A 20717-nucleotide genomic window follows, 5' to 3' on the forward strand; every position below is an offset into this window, starting at 1 on the left:
CAATACAACATCAGACATACCTGGTAGTGGTCTATTACTGACACACTCTAATAGGCAATCTACGAAGTTCCCTAAATTACTTCGTGAAAGGAAATGTTGGCACACAAAGCTCACCAAAAGAAAAGTATAGGGAGATACTAGTAAAGTACTCTTGTACAGTCCCGTACCTGACACAATAGTGTAAAAAAAGGACTTTGTACATGATAGTAATTCAAGCATATTATAGTACCCTGGTATGAGTAAGACTCTTACCCCATAACATAATAACACTCCTCTTGTTCTCTTCTTCTTCCTCTTGTTCCCCGACTTCCGTTTATAGTCTTCTCCCTTTGATGGCTCGGGAACTGGGACTTCTACACCATGGCAGACTCCATGGTCGACGAGTCGTTGAGCCAGGCGTTTGGCGCTATCAAATGTGGCTGGGTTAGAAGACAGTACATCCCCTTGGATCGGGGTAGATAAACCCCAGATGTACCTTTCTATCTTCTTACTCTCCAGGGTAACCATCCCGAGGCATAGTGCTGCCAGGTCGCTAAACCTGTCAATGTAGGCCACTATGTCTGAGCCAACCATGGTATGTGTTGGATTAGTGTCTAAGTCCACAACTATTTTGGTATGTAGTTGACCCGATTATGAGCATGGTCCTTTTGGGTTGCCTTCACCATAGCAATATGTAGGATGAATTAAGGAGAGAAAGGTTTAAATATGATTTATTAATATATTATGAGAATAATATATTAAAAGAGAAATCATATTGTTTAGTTAATATTAGTCAATAATTAATTGATAATTAATTTTGTGGCTAAATAGATTAATTAAATATAGGGGACTGGACTGCAATTATTGGATAATTGAGTTGTTGGGCTAAGGAATGCTAAAGGAACAAGGGGTGAACGAAATTATGATGGGAGCCCATCATATTTTCGTCCATGGCCTTATCCCAGAAGGTTCCATGGGCTGCTTAGAGTTTAAGCTGTCCATTAGGGTTTTGACTGAAACCCTAGCAGCCCACACAAGTATATAAAGAACCCTTTAGGCCCCAAAAACGTGGTGAACTAAATCCTTAGGGTTTCTAGACGTTTTTGGGTGCCTCCTCTCTTCTTCTTCTTCATCTTGTTGCTTAGTGGTGTTTGTGACTCCATTAGAGGTGCAGTACTTGAGGCACTAAGCTTTCTGAAGCCAATCAAAGCAAGGAATTGATTGTTATTGCAATATAACAATCAAAGGTAATTACTAAACCCTTATTTCAGTTCTTATATGATAGATCTAGGGTTTATAGCTTTGGATATTCAGTTGCATGTTCATTAGACAAACTAGATCCAAAAGCTATTAGGGTTTGCATGTACACCATAGGATTGATGGTTTTCTTAAAACCCATCAGTATGCTCCCATAGTTCTTGTTCCAGTTTCTGAAATTCGCCCCTCGGACAGTATTCTTCCAGCATCATCTCTTTTAGGTTCTCCCAACCTATTGAGTTAACCATAGATAGGATCAGTGACTTAACATGGCTATTCCACCATGTTAGGGCTCTGTCGGAGAAGGTGTAGGCGGCAAACTTCACTTTGCTCCCTTCTGGGCACGAACAGATTGCAAAGACCGAATCTATTTTCTCGAACCATCGCATTAGAGCGATGACTCCACCATTTCCATTAAAGGAATTGGGTATGCAGTTCATGAAGTCCTTATACGAACACTCCCTTGAGTGTCCGTGAGTAACTCTGGGGTTTGTTAAGTGGGTACCACTACCAGATCCGAAGGTACCACTTTCACCGAAGTGAGCTAGAGCAGTTGCCACTGCGGAGGATATCGCTGCTTGGAGAGCAGCAGCATCGAATTGGGGCGGAGGTAGTGGTGTTTGAGTTGGAGTTATCTAAGTAGTGTGTATGTTCGATCTGCGAGGAGGCATCTTTGCTAAAAGAATACAAAGATGAGATGGAATAAGTCTATAGCAGTGGAGATAAGCCGAAAGCTGAAAGACAAGGTCGTCCTAGTTCTGAGTGTATTTGGTCCTGACTTCCACAGGGTTCTGGAAACAATTCATAAAAGAGTATATACCTAATAAACTTTATGAATTATAAATGGTTGTCCTCGAATAAATATATATGACCTGGATAACTGTTACCAGTTGCATGCAAAGAAAATAATCCTAACACATAGGGTGAGCAGTGTTTCCACTAACTCATTAAGTTAACCAATATTATTATTTATTAGAGTAACACATATGACGTTTTTTGGTTACTTCGGTTGATCCTTCTTCGAAAACTTCTCATGAACCTGCTCTTGTTCCTCCTTGACTCTTTTGTTGACCGCTATAAGGAAGTGGTTACACCTATCTGGGCTTGTCGTGCGAGAATGGAAGTGTCTAAAGAATCTATGAGATTTAGGGTAACTTCATGGGTGATCCTTACAGAGTCCTTCTATAACTGTACAATGTATACAAGTTGTATATAATTCAAAATTAAATAGACCTTCGAATAAGTGATCCTATTCCAAAACCACAACCAAACAAGGAACGGGTAGTGGAGCGTAGATCACAAATTCTAGGTCTATAAAATCTCAATTATATAAAACCTTGGGAGTATACATTGCAAGATTATAGACCTATCCATAAGGGTCTTTTAAGTTATCACATAAGTTATTTATATAGTGCCTAAAATACTCCTATAGTATTTTAATGTAATGTACTCGGTACCTTTTAAACTTGTTATCGCGTTATAGTATCATAGAATACTCCTATAGTATTCTAACTTTATGCACTTGATCTAGAATTCTCTTGGCGGGTGTTAGGTAAGTTTTAAGACCATTGCAACACCACATCACTCCCAAACACATGATGGTCACATCTCGAATAAATATAGTTGATCATGCTATATTGATCCTATTATGATTACATAACTGTCCAGGTTTGACCACAGTATTCAACCTTTAACTTCTTCTGTTTTGTTCTTCTTGTGATACTTGTTCTAGTATGTATACATGTATAAGCAAGTAGGTATATTTTTATAACTTATTGTTATATTCTTAAAATATATTATTATCCAGAGCACTTAAGCCCAATTATATTTATAGTTGTATATCTTTTATCGGTTGATATACTTAGTTCACTATAATGCTCTGATACCAATATGTCACACCCCAAAACCGGAATGACGGAAACGTTCGGGGGTGGAGGACGTCATGTTTAGTATCAAAAGACATGCATCATAGTAATCAAAGTAATAAACAACCATTTCATTAGAAAGAAAGTGTTTACAATGTGTGTGTTCACAAAACATAGAATACATATGTAAATAACAAAACAAGACTTGGAGCTATTATGCTCCATCTTCTGAATCCCCAGCGCAAGTACCCGTCTACTAGTTTCCTGAGAATACAAGTTATTTTGAAAGAGTTGATCAACAATTAAGTTGGTGAGTTCCTAAGATTTTAGTGATGTAAGTAAGTTGTAGAAAGCTTAGTAAGTTGTAGTAAGTTGTAACTTTTGTTTAGAAAAGTTCGCATGTTCCTCCAGAAAATCCTATATTTCCTGCTTTGATGAAAGATAAGTAAAAATGACTCTACAATCCTTTCTATGAGTACTAAATGGATACAAGTTATATAGAACTCAGAGTAAACAAACAATCGATTATGTGTATCTGCCCTAAGCCCACAACCAAACAAGGTACAGGAAATGAGGCGGATGGCACACATCCCATTGGTTGTTAGATCATTGTTGTATATAACCCTGGTGTATTCACTTGGTACTCACGGAGTTAATTGTAATAGTTCCTTTATATTTTATGAAAAGATCCTTTAAGAAAATTCTTATTTCTTTTAGTAAAAATGGTAACCACAGTGGTTCTTCCTATAATCTCTTAGGTTATACTAGCTATATATAATATAATATCGAATAAATAGTTAATTGTGTGAATTTTCCATAAGCCCACAACCAAACAAGGAACAGGAAATCAAGCGGAAGACACACATCTAACTATCTATCGGGTATTAATTACATATAACCCTGATGTATAAACTAAGGTATTATAGAATTAATCACCTAAAGTCCTTTAAGTTATATTGGTTTAATACGATGGATTAAACCCTTTACTGGTAAGTTTCTAGTTTTGTATGCCAAATGTTCTATTTGAAAAGTGTGTTTTGTACTAGAAAAATGTGCATTGAATTAGTGTCATATGACCTGACCCATACCTGGTACCCCTTATGATGACTTAATGTATACAGGACATATATATAACTAAGATCAAATGGATAATAGGCTGGGTGAATCCGCTCTAAGCCCACAACCAAACAAGGAACAGGAAATGAAGCGGAAAGTGTGACATCCCCAAAATCACGGCCAGAAAAAATCGGTTTGTTTATGCTTTGTTTAAAAATCAGAGTAACATTTTAAATAAAAATGTTGCGGAATTTGTCCCAAAACAAAATATGATAAAGATTTATCAAAAGCATCTCCATAGAAATGTATTTTATTAAAAGACTTGGGATGTCATGTTCGTACAGATCAAAAGCATAAACAGTACAATATAAGCCTTACTACATTATTTCATATCTACAGGCCTATATCCGTAATCCCTCGTCCAAACATCATATCTATGCTCAAGTGCCACTACCTGTAATACAAGAAGCTGAGTGGGTCAGGCTTGGGAGTCTGGTGAGCACATAGGGTTTTCAACCCACAATAAATAAGTTTAATAATTTCATCAATCAACAATAACCCGATTACCCGTTCCCGTTATCCTCACTTTACGTCTCTAAACACCTATCATAAGGGACCTAGCCTAAGGATCATCATCGGGACGGACACTACTGCTAAGGGGATTCCTCAGCAATAAATGTCCTAAAGGCAACCATGTGGGGGATGGAGTACATCGGTGAACACATCGTTCACAAACACCTACAGGTTGCGAACCTGCTAGTGTTCCACTGGACTGTCTAGAAGAGTCTGTGGTCGTCATCCATACTCCGCTAGATGACAGAATCAACAACATCAACATCGAGGCCTCTCATCATTTTATCACACATCACCTATTACATCTACCCATGTTTTACCCCAACATCTTTGTAGATATAAAATACATATACAGTTTAAATCATTGAAAACATGTATAACAATGTTCATCCAACATAGATAGCAAGTATTCAGATAATATGCACACACATCACGTAATTTATATAAAATACTTCATATCTATGTGTAAGCTGAAAGTAACTATGCACTCACCTGAGTAGGTGGTGACTCGGCGCTTGGACAGCACTTCGTTACTTTTAACACACTTTTCCTTTGACAAAACCTAGTATCATTGCCACTAGGGTTTAGTCTAATATTCACCGCGACTAATTAATAGTCTAGCTATTATTACTATTATATAAGTGTTAAACGATACTTATATAACCCATAATAATAGCCCAAGTACTTATTATAAGGTCCTAATAACATTACTATATTAAAACATAACCTAAACTAAAGATAGGATAGGTACAGCTCACTTACAGCGGGTTTTTCTCGAAAACCGAGCTTCGCTGGAGCAGAGTTCCTGAGCTGAAAGGCTCTTTTCTCGGGACTCCGGGAGCCTCGGGGCTTCCTTCGGGTGCTATGGGGTTTACCTAGGCTTTAGGGGGCTTAAGGAGGCTTAGAGAGAGAAACTAGAGAGATAAAGTGAGTTTGGGAGGTGTGAAGAGAAGGCTAGACCCGACACCTCTATTTATAGTGAAAATATCTGATGGACTCGCCGAGTAGGGGGACCTACTCGCCGAGTTGGTCCATGTGGTGGCCTTCTGGCGGTGCCACGTGTCCAATTCTGGTGGTGCCACGTCACCCCCTTTCGCGTATCAGCCTTCGAACTTAGAAAAATCATAACTCTCGCATACGAGCTCCGTTTTCGACGTTCTTTATATCCACGCGTAGGTAAAATCAAGAGCTACAACTTTCATTTAGACTCTGTCGGCTAATTTTTGACCGATCTCAAATTTAATAGTAGGAGGCGTTTAGACTGTTAAATGACCGCGAATAATTCGTAACTCCTTCATACGAACTCCGTTTTCATCCATCTTTTTACTGTTGAGTTCCTATTAATGAGATATTCAACTCTCATTTAGGTCGCGTAAACCAAAAACCGCTCGAACTAAAATTCGAATTTCGGGCCATGCACTGCTAAGCCGAATCTTACAAAAATCATAACTTCCTCATACGAAGTCAGATTTGGGCGTTCTTTTTATCGACGCTCTTAGTTTAACATATTCTACAACTTTCGTTTAGATTGCTAAGGATAAATCTTTCTCTATCGTAAATTCACTATTTACGCTTCCCGGTGTCGTGTCGATTTTGCCGTAAAACTTCGACGGGCCATAACTTCTTCGTTATAACTCGGATTTCGGCGTTCTTTATATGTACGGAAACCTTGAGACATATTCTACAACTTTATGTAGAGACATTGGGCTTATCTCATACTTTAATTTTGACGCTTATTTTTATTCTTTATTAATTATACATTTATAATTAAATTATAAGCACATAAATACACATAATTCACATAATACTCAAATATTTCATCTTTATTACTTCAAAAATAGTTACAATAGTTGACCTAGACTATTACATTGACAAATATGCTTAGCCCTGAAACCCGGGCGTTACAAAAAGCACACATCCTATTACTTGTCGGATCCTATTAATATATATCCTTTGATGTATACATTAAGGAATCATAAGGTTAACATTATGGTCCCTTTCTACTGAATATCCTAGACCCGACTGTTATGTTTGTCGTTTGAAAAGATGTAAGTTTTCCCTAGTTTATAACTATGTTGACTCGAAAATAGTTTGCATTAACTTTCAAGTGGGACTGTCACTTTATGAAAGCAATGGGAAAATGAAAGTACCCAGTTGTCTTTTGAACTGACATCCTGACATACTGATTTCCTTAAAACGTGTTTGTTTTATTAAAGGCATAATGTGAAGACTAGTACCCATACTATACACTCTCTCTGTCAAGAGATTCTAGGAACCAAACGCGACTTCAGCAAACCAGTTGTTAGGCCGTGTAATCCACATTAAAGTTATGCGATCATGTATACCCAATTTAACTATCACCTTTTGTTTAGAACAATGAGTTGGAGATTCATTGGTATAATTAGATCTTGTAGTTGTTCCATGCTATAGCATCTTAGTAAGTTCGTTATGTTATAGTATCTTAGTATGTTCTTTTTGTTATCGTGTATTGTAACTTCCTCCCTGTTTCTCTTTATTGTGTGTTCTCTTATGTTATCGTGTATTGTATCTACCTCCCTGTTTCTCTTTAAAGTATGTCCTAGTATTTAGTATGAACTGAACCTCTAAACTATACCCCTTATAGTTTACTAGTGTTTTACTTGAACTGTTATTGAAAAGACTCATTTTACTACTAAGTTATGCTTGTACTTTAAAAATGGAGTTTTGTTAAAGTATAAAGTAACATAACTTTAAAAGAGTTTTTGAAATGTTTTGATCACTTATAAAAGACATAAACAATCTTTTGAAAGATGTTTATAACAAACATTTACACAATTAACATTGTGCTCAACTTGTATTCCCCCCCCCCCCCCTTAAAAGCGTTTAAAACAATTAAAAACGTGGACAAGCTTTCTTCTAGGGTTTCCACACGTTTTAGGCAGCCTCCTTCTCTTCTCATCTTCATCCTATTGCTCTTGGTGTTTGTGAACCATTAGAGGAGTGACATTTGCGACTCTAAGCTTTCTAAAGTCAATACAAGAAGGATTTGAGATTGTTATTGCTACATAACAATCAAGGTATGACTAGCATTTTATAGGCAGCAACCTTATACCCATTAAGCGCCATTTTATAGGCAGCAACCTTATACCCACCTTATAGATCGGCTTCGTGAATGAGGCCTACTAACGGTAAGACTAGCATTTTAGTTATACAAATATATATATATATATATATATATATATATATTAATCTTGTAATATTATATTAGTATAGGGTTGGATTTTAAACTTGTAAAATTCTAGGGTTTGAAATTTCAATTGTCTAAATTAAACTTTTAATCACAAAACATAAATTTCAAAACTTGAGGGCAAGTTTTAAACATTTAAAACATAGAGGATCAAATAACAAATAATCTTAATTAACAATTAATTCCATAATTATCCATATTTGACTTATTTAATGTTTTCTTGCAAGATAATTTACCAATTTAATCAAAATAATTAATTAATTATCACATAAGGAAATTAAATATTTTATTAATTGATAAATATCTTTAATTAGATCAGGATTATAGTCATATATATCAAAAAATTAGATTAGGGTTGATCTAATATGATAAAGGCAAGTTTCCATAAGATAAATATCAAAAAATCCCGATTTTAGCTCTTCCTGACGCTCGGACTCGCCAAGTGCCCAATTGGACTCGCCGAGTCCATGACTTAGAATCACAAAATTCGAATTTTTCAAGCAAGAAACAAACAATCAAGCATCAATTTATTGGCCATATGAACATTCCTATGTACACATACAAACCCTAATGCTTGGATCTAGGTTTCTCTAATTAAACATGCATTGGATCCAAGACTTCTAATAGCTAATAGAGTATAAGAACAATACAAAATCAGAGTTAGAAGCTTACCTTGAAACACTTGTTTGATCTTCTTGTTCTTGGAGCTTTAGAGTCATAAATGTCACTCCTCTAATGGCTTACAAACACCAACTAGCAAGAGGATGATTTGAGAGAGAGGAGAGGGAAGAAATCGGCCAGGGTTTCTTTGCTTTAGTAGAGGTGCCGATTTCCCTTGCCCCAAGGGTCTATTTATACTTGTAAGGCTCCTAGGGTTTCACCCTTAAACCCTAATTGGATAACTTTTACTCAAAGCAATCCAAATCCTTTCCAAGATAAGCCCTTGGACGATTTTTGGCTTATCCCAAGCCCTAGAAATCGTCCAACCCTATCCATGAAGGATTTACAACCCAAAGTGTAACTATCAAATAATTGATAGTTTATACCCTCTTATTTAATTAATCTCTTTAAGTCACCAAATTAATTCTAATTAATTTTATGACTTATATTAATCAAATAACAATATTATTATTCCTTATATTATTCTCATAATATATTAATAATATTTATTCTCTCATAATAAATCATCCTGTCAAGTTGCTATGGTGAAGGCAACCCAAAAGGACCATGCACAATCGGGTCAAATACTTGCCTAATATAGTTGCAGCCTTAGACACTATTCAATCGTGTCCTTTAGATAAGGGATCTTACAGTCCTCTGTTAGATATCTTGCTGACAATTCTATGGAATAATTTGTCTAGCATTTGGTTTCTCGATCTCCGATTTATTCGACATAGAACTTAATCGAACACATCAATTCAGTTCTGACCGGGACCGGCACATAAGTCAAATCAAATCATCGAGCGGCCGAGATATCGCTTTTACCCTCTTGGGATAAAAGTAACAGATAAACTTCGACTTATATGCATTTACTTATTCACTAATCAACTATACCCAACAATGTGTTTTATAACATCGAGTTACTGATGCGTTTTCGCATTATCAATGTACAACCAATTAACAAATAACAAACCATATATCTAGGTTTTAAGACTATATGATATTATCGTCTTGCGATCACCCTTTTATATCATATTCCATAAGGTGATTCCAGCAAGCGCGGGTTTATTCCAATGCTCAAACCTAGTTCATAAGCACTCATGAACGTTGCAGCAACCCTTTGCTATGTCTAATACCATTTAGACAATCTACACACCGATTCATGACAATCTTCATTCGTATCTACTTCCAACATATGAACGATTGTGGACAATTTGAATAATTCGATTATCCTTAATAAACTCAATTATCCTGGAAGTCAAAACATGCAAAATGAAACAATAGTTAAACAATTAACATAAGACAGTAACATTACTAATAAATAATACTCTTTTATTTAATCATCAAATGTTAATTACATTTATCTATTACACGTTTCTACTATTATCTAATCTATGCTAATATCATCCTTCAGCCCAATGCTCCTAGCATGCTGCAAGTGCTTAACCCTACTCAGTCCCTTCGTAAGTGGATCTGCTGGGTTATCCTCCGATGATATCCTCTTCACTACGAGTTGTCCTTCTTCTACACGATGTCTAATAAAGTGATATTTTATGTCGATATGTCGTGATCTACCATGATCTCTCGGTTCCTTGGTCAAGGCAACCGCTCCTTCATTATCACAGAAAATCTTCGTAGGCTCCTTTATGGCAGGTACAACTCCAAGATCACCGATGAAGTTCTTCAACCATATTGCCTCCTTCGATGCTTCGCTCGCTGCAATGTACTCTGATTCGCACGTTGAATCAGCTACGGTTTCCTGCTTGGAACTTTTCCAAGTCACTGCTCCTCCATTCAGGGTAAAGACCCAGCCCGACTGCGAATGGTAGTTGTCCCTTTCGGTCTGAAAGATGGCGTCACTATACCCTCACACCTTCAAGTCATCATTCCCTCCAAGGACTAAGAAGCATTCCTTCGTCCTCCGAAGGTACTTAAGGATATTCTTCACCGCAATCCAATGGGCTCTGCCAGGATTCCCTTGATATCTGCTAACCATGCTCAAAGCAAAGGCTACATCAGGGCGAATACAAGTCATAGCATACATGATTGAGCCAACTACAGAAGCGTATGGTACTCGACTCATTTCTGCTATTTCGACTTCGGTACTCGGACTTTGATTCTTACTCAACTTGGCATTACTTTGTATCGTTAATTCTCCCTTCTTTGAGTTTTCCATACTAAAACGTTTTAGTACCTTATCTAAGTAAGTGTTCTGACTAAGTCCTATTAGTCTCTTACTTATCTCTCTTACTATCCTTATTCCCAAAATATAGGAAGCCTCTCCGAGGTCCTTCATAGCGAAGCACTTCCCGAACCAGGACTTAACCTCCTGCAGAGTCGGGACGTCGTTTCCTATGAGTAGTATGTCATCGACATACAAAACGAGAAAGCTTACTATACTCCCACTGGCTTTGACATATACACACGATTCATCTTCGCTTCGTATAAATCCAAACTCTTTGACTTTCTCATCGAAGCAAAGATTCCATCTGCGAGACGCTTGCTTCAGTCCATAAATGGACTTCTAGATCTTACACACTCTATTCGGATTCTTCGGATCCACAAACCCCTCTGGCTTAGCCATGTAAACATCCCCAACCAACTTCCCATTAAGGAAAGCAGTCTTGACATCCATTTGCCAAATCTCATAATCATGAAATGCGGCAATAGCTAGCATCACTCTAATAGATTTTATCTTCGCAACTGGTGAGAAGGTCTCATCATAGTCAACTCCGGGAGTTTGAGTAAAGCCCTTCGCGACCAATCGCGCTTTATATGTGTGTACGTTTCCATCCACGTCGGTCTTCTTCTTGAAGATCCATTTGCACCCAACGGTCTTACGTCCGGGCACATTATCAACCAAATTTCAAACTTGGTTATCATACATGGATTGGATCTCGCTATCCATTGCCTCTTTCCATTTTGCAGACTCCGGGCCTGCCATGGCTTCCTTATAGCTATTAGGTTCATCAAGATTTATTAGTGTACCATCACTAATATACATGTCCCCTTCGTAGTAATATGAAAACCATAAAACTGGGGTTGAACTCTAACTCTTTCGGAACGTCTAAGAGGTAAGGAATCGTTAATCGGTTCAACCGGAGTTTCCTCCTCGGGTTGAGTGCCAGCGGTATAGGTTCCTTCATCTATCGACTCTTGAATCTCTTCAAGCTCGATTTGCCTCCCACTATCTCCTTGGCTTATGAGTTCTTGCTCTCGGAAAACTCCTCTCCTCGCAACGAAGACAACATTGTCCTTCGGTCTATAGAAGAGATATCCAAAGGATTTCTGCGGGTAGCCGATGAAAATACATCTCTCACTACGAGGTTCAAGCTTTTCATGAGTATCTCGTCTTATGAAAGCCTCACAACCCCAAACCTTGATATGTGCCAACGAGGGAGCTTTCCCTGTCCACATCTCATGAGGTGTTTTGGCAACCTTCTTAGTAGGGACTCGGTTAAGGATATGGGCGGCAGTCTCTAAGGCATACCCCCAAAAAGAGATAGGTAGTGAAGCTCGACTCATCATAGAGCGAACCATGTCCAACAGGGTTCGATTACGCCTTTCTGCCTCACCATTCAATTGTGGTGTCCTAGGCGGCATCAATTGTGAAACTATTCCACACTCTTTGAGATAATCGTGGAATTCAAGACTTAGGTACTCTCCTCCTCGATTTGATCGAAGCATCTTGATTTTCCTGCCCAATTGATTCTCCACTTCATTCTTGAACTCTTTGAACTTTTCAAAAGTTTCTGACTTTTGCTTGATTAAATAGATATACCCATATCTACTATAGTCATCGGTAAAAGTCACATAGAAACGGTTCCCATCCTTCGTGGTTGATCTAAATGGTCCACATACATCGGTATGTATTAGGTCCAATAGACCCTCACCCCTTTCACACGTACTTGTGAAGGGTGACTTAGTCATCTTTCCAAGTAAACAAGATTCGCATGTGTCATCTTCCCTAAGGTCGAATGACTCCAACACTCCATCCTTTTGGAGTTGGGCTATGCGTTTCTTGTTGACATGTCCAAGACGACAATGCCACAAGGATGCTCTATCCATACTATTGGAAGAATCCATGCATAAAACATCATTTCCTAAGTTATCTACAATCATAATGGTTCATAAATTCCATTACATGGTATAGCTTCAAAATAAAAGACACCATTTAGATAAGCCAAAATAGAACCATTCTCATTATTAAATGAAAATCTAAAACCTTGTCTAAACAAACCATGAAATGAAATGATGTTTCTAGCCATTTCTGGCGAATAGCAACAATTGTTCAAATCTAAAGATAAACCATTCCTAAGCACTAAAGAATACACTCCAATCTTGGTCACAGGCGACGATCTTCTGTTCCCCATGATTAGATTTATTCTTCCATGCTCCACGTCTCTATTTCTTCTTAGTCCATGCACATTAGAACAAATGTGGTAACCACAACCGGTATTAAGAACCCAAGAAATATCATGAGATGAATCGTTAGATTTAATTGTGTATATACCTGCGAAAGACAGCTTGATCTTTCCTTCCTTGATGGCTTGCAGGTACTCTGGGCAGCTTCTCTTCCCATGTCCTATCTTTTGGCAGTGGTGGCACTCTACCTCCTTTGGGTTAGGACAGGGTTTAGCAGGATCAACTTTGGTCCCACTAGAAGAGGCACCATCTTGGGGCTTAACCTTGTGATGGTTCTTAGACGAAGCATTCCTCTTCTTTCCCCTTCCTTGTCCAATAGCCAAGACAGGAGCAGCGGGTGGATTGGGAGTTGGTGCAACAGACTTGTCCTTGAAGTTGCTTTCAGCGACCCTCAAGAGACCTTGGAGCTTGCTTAGAGTGACCTCTTCTTTGTTCATGTGGTAGGTCATCCTAAATTGATTGTAACTTGGAGGCAAAGAGTGAAGCACCATGTCGATCGCCAAGTCTTCCCCAAAGTCAACATTCAACTTGCAAAGACGGTCGACATACCTTTGCATCTTTTGCAGGTGCACGGTAAGAGACTCTCCATGACCCATCTTAGTAGAAATCATCTTAGTGAAAATCTCATAACGCTCTTGTCTCGTGTTTTGGTGGTATCTCTCCAACAAGTCTTGGTGCATCTCGTACGGGTACATGTCCTCATAGGACTTTTGGAATTCGGAGTTCATAGTGGCTATCATGATGCAATGTACCTTCGTTGCATCACGCTCGTGAGTTTCAAAAGCGGTCATTTCAGCCGGAGTAGCGATTTCAGGGTTGATTTTCTCGAGCTTCTCATCGAGGACATACTCCTTATCCTCATAGCGAGCAATAGTGCGAATGTATCTTATCCGTTCGCTAAAGTTCGTCCCATCGAAAGTGACCTTTTGACAAAGGCTCATCAATGTGAATGAACTAGCAGCAACGTTGTTTGCGTTCGACATCTACAAATAGAAAGGACAAAGATAGATTAGAATATGAATCCCTAATTATCACCCAATAAGAAAAATTAGGGCTAGGATCCAACAACAATATTTACATATTAGAAAAGGGATGCCGTAATCTAACATGCAAACAATTTGAAGGTAAATGAATGACAATTCACTAATTCTCCACCACAAAACATAACTAAATGTATTGAGAATTCCTAGGTTTAGATGAGATTCATTGAAACTTTTCAATGGCATGTTTAAATCTCGATATGCCCCTCTTGTTTGTGACTGGGATACCGAGGATCACAAAGCGGGTGTGAATTACCATGCAAATTCACATGGTGCCTTCATTGTAACGATCACCTATTCGATGTGCCGGTAAACCACACACGCTCCATCGAACTATGATAAACAATGAATCACCCTTTGCCACATTTGCTTAGAACCAATCAGTGTGCCGGTAAACCACACACGCTCCACTAACTTCTTAGCAAGGGTGCAAAGTGTAATTTCATGGGATTGCATCAATTCACTTTTCCTAAAGTAACTAAGATTGGGAAATTTTGAAAAAATGTAGTTACTTTGTATTTCATATTATACTTTTAATGAGAGGATGAGGTTGCCCTATCCTACCCGTTCGGCTAACGACCCTCCACCGATCAAGCAAGCGGTAGGTGTGAGTGTACACCCATTAAGCGCCATTTTATAGGCAGCAACCTTATACCCACCTTATAGACCGGCTTCGTGAATGAGGCCTACTAACGGTAAGACTAGCATTTTAGTTATACAAGTATATATATATATATATATATATATATATATATATATATATATATATATATATTAATCTTGTAATATTATATTAGTATAGGGTTGGATTTTAAACTTGTAAAATTCTAGGGTTTGAAATTTCAATTGTCTATATTAAACTTTTAATCACAAAACATAAATTTCAAAACTTGAGGGCAAGTTTTAAACATTTAAAACATAGAGGATCAAATAACAAATAATCTTAATTAACAATTAATTCCATAATTATCCATATTTGACTTATTTAATGTTTTCTTGCAAGATAATTTACCAATTTAATCAAAATAATTAATTAATTATCACATAAGGAAATTAAATATTTTATTAATTGATAAATATCTTTAATTAGATCAGGATTATAGTCATATATATCAAAAAATTGGATTAGGGTTGATCTAATATGATAAAGGCAAGTTTCCATAAGATAAATATCAAAAAATCCCGATTTTAGCTCTTCCTGACGCTCGGACTCGCCAAGTGCCCAATTGGACTCGCCGAGTCCATGACTCAGAATCACAAAATTCGAATTTTGCAAGCAAGAAACAAACAATCAAGCATCAATTTATTGGCCATATGAACATTCCTATGTGCACATACAAACTCTAATGCTTGGATCTAGGTTTCTCTAATTAAACATGCATTGGATCCAAGACTTCTAATAGCTAATAGAGTATAAGAACAATACAAAATCAGAGTTAGAAGCTTACCTTGAAACACTTGTTTGATCTTCTTGTTCTTGGAGCTTTAGAGTCACAAATGTCATTCCTCTAATGGCTTACAAACACCAACTAGCAAGAGGATGATTTGAGAGAGAGGAGAGGGAAAAAATCGGCCAGGGTTTCTTTGCTTTAGTAGAGGTGCCGATTTCCCTTGCCCCAAGGGTCTATTTATACTTGTAAGGCTCCTAGGGTTTCACCCTTAAACCCTAATTGGATAACTTTTACTCAAAGCAATCCAAATCCTTTCCAAGATAAGCCCTTGGACGATTTTTGGCTTATCCCAAGCCCTAGAAATCGTTCAACCCTATCCATGAAGGATTTACCGCCCAAAGTGTAACTATCAAACAATTGACAGTTTATACCCTCTTATTTAATTAATCTCTTTAAGTCACCAAATTAATTCTAATTAATTTTATGACTTATATTAATCAAATAACAATATTATTATTCTTTATATTATTCTCATAATATATTAATAATATTTATTCTCTCATAATAAATCATCTTGTCAAGTTGCTATGGTGAAGGCAACCCAAAAGGACCATGCACAATCGGTTCAAATACTTGCCTAATATAGTTGCAGCCTTAGACACTATTCCAACAAATGGTTCTAAGCAAAGGTAGCAAAGGGTGACTCAATGTTTGTCATAGTTTGGTGAAGCGTGTGTGGTTTACCGGCACATCGAATAGGTGACTGTAACATGTGAGGACACCATGTAAGTTTGCATGGTTATTCACACCCGCTTTGTGATCCTCGGCATCCCAGTCACAAACTAGAGGGGCATATCGAGATTTAAACATGCCATTGAAATGTTCAATGAATCTCAAAGGATCTAGGAGTTTTCATAGATTTAAAACTTAAATTTCTTTTTCATTTTTCATGGTGGAAATTAGTGAATCGTCATTCACTTACCTTCAAATATTCTGCAACTAGATTACGACATCCCTTTTCTAGGTTGTCGCGTATTGTGTTGGGTCCTAGCCTTAATATCTCATTTGGGTGATTTATTAAGGACTCAATCAATCAACTAACTTGAATTCGTTTTCTCCTGTTTTGTAGATGTCAAAGTATGACAACTGTGGTCTTCCCAAATCCCGTGGAACAAGCATTCCACAAGAAGATGATATTCCACGATTCGATCGAGGAACAAGAGATCATGCTTCACTTCCTCCACCTCCTCCAATTATTCTCCCTAACCCACAAGTTCAAAGGATTGAAAGGTTCAATCTCACTCAAGCACTTTTGGCAAGTAAACATAAAGAAGGAAAGTCGGTGTGTGCACACGTCCTAGGGATGAAGTAACACGTTGATAAGTTAAGAATGTTGGGATCCGTTGTCTGTGAGGAGATGGATGTTGACTGGGTTCTTCAGTCACTTCCTAACTCATATAGTGAGTTCGTAAGAGAGTACTAAGAAGGTTTATAACGTTGATAAGTCAAGAAGTCAATCATACTTCGTTCCAAAACAAGTCTTAGAGTTAAGATTGTGACATTGAGTGATAAGTATTAAGAAGGTTTATAACATTCATCAAATGTGGAAAGTTGTGATATCTTGGATAAGACAAAGACCAACTAGGACCAATTTATGAAGTGTTTTGATAAAAACTACACTAACTCTTGAATATTTGTTTGTCAAGAAATGTTTATTGACAAGAGAATCTTCTATGTCAAGGAGTCAGTGGGAGTCTTAATGGTCTTGAAAGGTTTCAAGAACAAATCAAAATAAACCTTATCGATCATCACTAGCACACGAGTTGAGGTTTACAACCTATCGTGTTGACACAATATTGTTTCTGTGCCATTCCAATTGAGTTAATTATGCATGTGAGCCCTATGAGTTCTCATTTGAATGCATAAAAGGCAAGGACCTTAATCAATGAAAAGTACATTGATAGGAAAAGGTGAGCTGCTTAACTACTTGGAATACATGGTGGGCAGTTGTGTTACCATAAGGCAAGAAGTCAAGATTTAGAAAGTTCGGTCCATATGAGTTTGAATTTGTCGTGAACTTTGGTTTTGACAAATTCACATGGATAGGAACACATACACCATTAAAATCTAAGTGTCATAAGATTCCCTCCTCCATGAAAGTGACTATGTGGAAATGCTTTCACTAAGAAAGATTTTAAGAAGATAGTGATTGTGAAATTGAATTCTCGAATTCGATTACGGTTACGGTATCCCTTTCCATTATTTGAATTGTGAGATTTGGCAATTAGTCTAAATTTTTTAGACACACATATGAGCTATCTAAAGGAAATGTGTATAAGCTTAGATAAAGGATTATCAAAGCATTAGGTATTAGAAACATGAACTTAAGAAATTCAATAAGTATTGTTTTTCTAGAAGTTAAGCTGGTTTCTGAATACATGTCAAAGCTAGTGGGAGCATAAGTGTTATGTTTATAATAATCATCTTGATAGTGGGAGCATAAATTTTATGATTGTATGATTATTAAGGCAAGTATTGCAAGTTAGCAATATTAATTATAGAAAACAAGAGTCATACCTTGCAAAGTTGTAAGGGTTGAATAGTTGTTTTACTATAATTAAGGGAGAGAATATTATGCTTCATTTCAAACCTAAAGGCTTAGGTTGTGGAATGTTAATAATTTAGTCAAAGAAACATAGTGTGTTCACAAATTTCGATTATGATTACGGCATTCCTCTTCATAGTTCGAATTTTGAGAACGTAGCACATAAAATATTATGGCAGAAGATTGATAAAGTATCGAATCTTCATGTAAGACACTATACATCGTGTCCATATGCTTCGGGTATATGATTGATTGCAAATGCTATAATATTTGATCATTCTAAAATTTTCCAAATGTCTAGCGCATTTAGAGGGAAAAAGGACAAGAATCGGTTTTGACTAAGATAATTAAACAACCATCAAAGGACAATCCAAAGTTCGCCTAGGATTGGTCACTTGTGAGTAGTTGGAAGTATAGTATTGGATGGACACAATCGACATTATTATGAATAGATAAGATTCTATTGAGAATGAGTTGTCATATGGTAAGTATGGAAAGTTTTCCATATTGGGAATTGAATATTGAAAATCTATGTCTAGATTAGAAACTTTTATGCAAAAGGATGTTCAAAGGAATGTACTTTGAGTGAGAGACATCATATCTAAAGAATTGTCTTGTAACAATCTCCGATAGAGGACTTTGTAATTTCATCGGCAATAGTCATTGTGACTTTAGTGCAGTGACATTACAAAAGGAGCATTGCATAAAATGTTAGAATCTAGCATATTCCATAAGTGGCAACAATTTGATATTCTTTCACTTGTGAAAAGGATTGGGAGTTGTGAAATGAGTATGATTGGAAATGTGTTCATTTGATCTATTTCACAAAGTAAGAACCATAGGTAAACATTGTGTGCATGCTAAGAGCATAGGACAAGTGTTGTAATAATTCAAGTAAAAGGTTGATTACCCGAAACAACAAATAATGAGTAATCGATATGGTGATAAATAAAAGGTGTTTTATTTATACTCAAAGGTTTGAGGCCATATGGGATTAGTATTATCCTTGTGTTTCACTTTTCATGTTTTGACTTCCTGCATAATTTAATTGGTTAAGAACAGTCAAATTATTCGAACGTGCCACAGTCGTTCATATGTTGGAAGTAGGTATGAATAAAGACTGTCGTGAATTGGTGTGTGGATTGTCTAAAGAGTATTAGACATAAGCAAATGTTTGCTTCAACGTTCATGAGTGCTTATGAATATGATTTGAGCATTGGATTAAACCCACGCTCACTTGGATCACTCCATGAATTGTATCACGAGTGATTGATGAGACGATAACATCTTATATTCTTGAAACTGAGATGTGTGAGTTGTATCTTGCAAATCAGTTGCACATTGATAATATGTAAACGCACCGTTAACTTGGTGTTATAAAACATATTGTTGTGTGTGATTCGGTGAGTGAGTGCAAGCAAGCATTGAATCAAATTTTATCCGTTCCTTTTATCCAAAGTAGGAAAAAAGCGATATCTTTGGGCCCCTCAATGATTTAGTGATGACAAACGTAAATGCTCGGTCGGGATAGGGCTAATTTGATTTGTTCAATTAGTCAGTTGTCATAAATCGGAAGTCGAGAAATAGTACAGAGAGAATGATTAGAAATCATGTCTCATACGATATCTAGAATGGAGGAATATATGATCCCTTATCTAAAGGACACGCGTATCTGATAGGATCAAAGTTGACAACGGCTTTGGAAAGCTACGATTGCAGATCAAGATCTAAAGTCATACGCAAAATAGTTATTAGACTTATCCAAGTGGGTGACTGTTGGATTAGTGTCTAACTCCATAACTATTTTGGTATGTACTTGACCCGATGGTGCATGGTCCTTTTGGGTTGCCTTCACCAAAGCAACTTGATAGGATGAATTATGGAGAGAATGGATTAAATATGATTTATTAATATATTATGAGAATAATATATTAAAAGAGAAATCATATTGTTTAATTAATATTAGTCAAGAATTAATAAGAATTAATTTTGTGACTAAAAGAGATTAATTAAACTTAAGGGACTGGAATTGTAATTATAAGATAATTGCAATTTGGGCTATGGATTGCCTTATATTAAGGAGTGGACGAATTCTATGGGGAAACCCATTAGAAATCGTCCAAGGCCTTTAAGGAAAGGAGTCAATGGGTTGCTTAGGGCTTAAGCATCCAAATTAGGGTTTCCTTGTTAGATAACCCTAATAGCCTCACTATATATAGAGCCCTTATGCCCCAAAAACGCGGACAAGCTTTCTTCTAGGGTTTCCACACGTTTTGGGCAGCCTCCTTCTCTTCTCCTCTTCATCCTATTGCTCTTGGTGTTTGTGAACCATTAGAGGAGTGACATTTGTGACTCTAAGCTTTCTAAAGTCAATACAAGAAGGATTTGAGATTGTTATTGCTACATAACAATCAAGGTATGATCTAAACCCTAATTATATGTTATATTGATTATCATATGCTAGATCTAGGGTTTATAGTCTAGGATAAATTGCATGTACAATAGAGAAACCTAGATCCAAGCATTAGGGTTTGTATGAGCATATAGGATGTTCTTATAGCCAAAACCCATCACTAAGGACCACTATCAGGGAAACTATCCCTAACATGTAACATATCATATAGATATAACTCATAACCA

This window comes from Lactuca serriola, chromosome 2, assembly GCF_051521515.1.
Source record: "Lactuca serriola cultivar US96UC23 chromosome 2, Lser_US96UC23_V15, whole genome shotgun sequence".
In the NCBI taxonomy this organism is placed as follows: Eukaryota; Viridiplantae; Streptophyta; class Magnoliopsida; order Asterales; family Asteraceae; genus Lactuca; species Lactuca serriola.